Here is a 2,278-nt window from a genome sequence, read left to right on the forward strand (position 1 = left end):
TGTGAATATTCTCAGTCATCCAGGTCATCGTAATTCTCAAAAATGATCAAACTAGGCAACTGGACTCACCTCTTGTAAGTGAAGACGTTTCCCCTCTCATCCAAGAAGCTTCTTCAGTTCTAAAATTCTGATGGAAAGTATCAGGTATGTAATCACCCAAGGGGGTGGTGGCAAAAACAAGTGGTCGTAAGGCCAGAACAATGGGCTCATTAGGTGGTGATGTGAGTTGTTGGCCTCAGTTTTGGGTTGTTACGCCTCCCAGCCCTCTTAGGAGGGTCGTTCAGGTCACCTGAATGAAGGTGTGAAGGCTGGCAGCACCTCCTGGGAAGGTTCGAAGCAAAGTAAAAGCGATCTACGATGACCTGGATGATTGAGAACCTACACAGACCTCCTGGGAAGGGATCTAAGGACAGCATTGTAGGTGGGTGATAGGTGGTGTCAGAGGCCCCCTCCTCTGTTCAAAGATGGATGTTCTACTTTGACATGAATGGCTTCTTTCACCCTTCTTTCAAACCATCTGTCCTCCCTGGCCAGAACGCGTACCTTGTGATCTTCAAAGGGCTGCCTGTTCTCCTTGAGGTGGAGGTGGACTGCTGAGTCCTGGCCTGTGGTTGTGGCTCTCGTGTTTGTGCATTTGTTTTGTCTCCCCTATGTACAGGTCAGAGCACTCCTCGTTACACTGGACTGCATAAACAACATTACTCTGTTTATGCCTTGGAACCTTGTCTTTATGATGGACAAGTTTTTGCCTCAGGGTGTTGCTGGGCTTAAAGTGCACAGGGATCTGATGTGTGTTAAAGATCCTTCTGAGTTTCTCTGAAACCCCTGCCACATATGGGATGACAATGCTCCTCTTCTTTTGGGCTTCATCTTTCTTATCCTCCCTGGGCTTCTTGGCAGGCCCAGTTCGGATAACCGCAATTTGAGTATATGTGCTTGTGTTCCCTTCTTCTCCCATTTGTTTTAGAAGGGATATTTTGTGCTCTGTGTTTGAGGGTTCGGATAACCCCTAGTTTGTGCTCAAGTGGGTGGTGTGAGTCAAACAGGCGATACTGATCTGTGTGGGTGGGTTTCCCATAGACCTCAATGTTAAGTTCCCCATTGTTTCAACGTGTACCGCACAGTCTAGAAAAGCCAAATAGTCGTCTTTGACATCTTCCCTTGTGAATGTGATGTTCTTGTCCACTGAGTTAAGCTGTTCAGCAAAAGGCTCAATTTCACTTTTCCTGATAGTGACCCAGGTGTTGTCTACGTATCTGAACCAATGTCTCGGCGGGTGGCCTCTGAATGTTCTCAAGGCTGGATTCTTCCATGTACAGGTTTGCTACAATGGGGGATACTGAAGATCCCATGTTACAGCCGTGTTTTTGCCTGTAGAAACCATTGTTGTATTGGAAGTAGGTGGTGTTGAGGCAAAGGTCAAGAAGGTCACACACCTGGTCAAGTGAGAGTTTGGTCCTTTTCGCCAGAGTTTTTTCTCTCTTAAGCTTTCTCTTGACTGTCTGTACAGCATCTCCAATGGGGATGCATGAGAACAGAGATGTCACATCGTATGAAACCATGGTTTCTTCAGGGTCTAGACTGATTTATCTGATTTTGTCTGCAAAATCCATGGGATTTATTATTTGGTGGGGCCTGATTTTTAGTCTCCCTTTGCATGTCTCTGGACTGTGGGAGGAAGCCGGAGTACCAGTAGAGAACCCATTCAGGCACAGGGAGAGCATGCAAACATCCTGCAAATGCAAAAATTATATTTTACACAAAGCACAGCTAGGAAACAAACATATTATTGATTTTATAATTATCATATGAATAATTTAGCCTGGTTAAAAAGCTCTTGTTACATTTGAGAAGAAATGCAATATGCCTACACCATTTCATTACTTGGCCTACAATAACTTCCTAAAGGGTAACAATGAGCCTTTTGAATAGTAAAGTTATTAATCGATTAACAAAGTCAAATAGAACTTCTGAAATCAGGAAACACTGCCTTTATGAAATCAACATAGTTTTGTTTTAAATAAATGCCCATTCAAGCAATAATTGTTTAGCAGATTTATTGATTTGAGTGGGAAATTTCTGCTAAGTACCAATGGGGATATCAGTGTTTTAAAGGCATATATAACACATATTCACACATCTTGCATCCTCAGTTACAGTTTGGATATCAGTAGAATTTCAGTTAGTTATTTTAGAAAGTAAATCATAATGCTTGATGGTAGGACTCCAATGTGAGTCCAGTCCATCTTGTTGGTGACTAATGCTGCAAAAGAAAACC

The 2,278-nt window shown here is 43.1% G+C and overlaps 1 pseudogene; it reads right to left on the reverse strand.

Annotated features, from left to right (window-relative positions):
- Positions 1 to 378: 378 nt before the first annotated feature.
- Positions 379 to 1,613, reverse strand: LOC147255840 (uncharacterized; annotated as a pseudogene).
- Positions 1,614 to 2,278: the final 665 nt, after the last annotated feature.

The sequence above is a fragment of the Aulostomus chinensis genome, chromosome 9 (assembly GCF_037954235.1).
Source record: "Aulostomus chinensis isolate RoL2024-O1b breed Wild chromosome 9, RoL_Achi_v1.0, whole genome shotgun sequence".
Classification (NCBI taxonomy): Eukaryota; Metazoa; Chordata; class Actinopteri; order Syngnathiformes; family Aulostomidae; genus Aulostomus; species Aulostomus chinensis.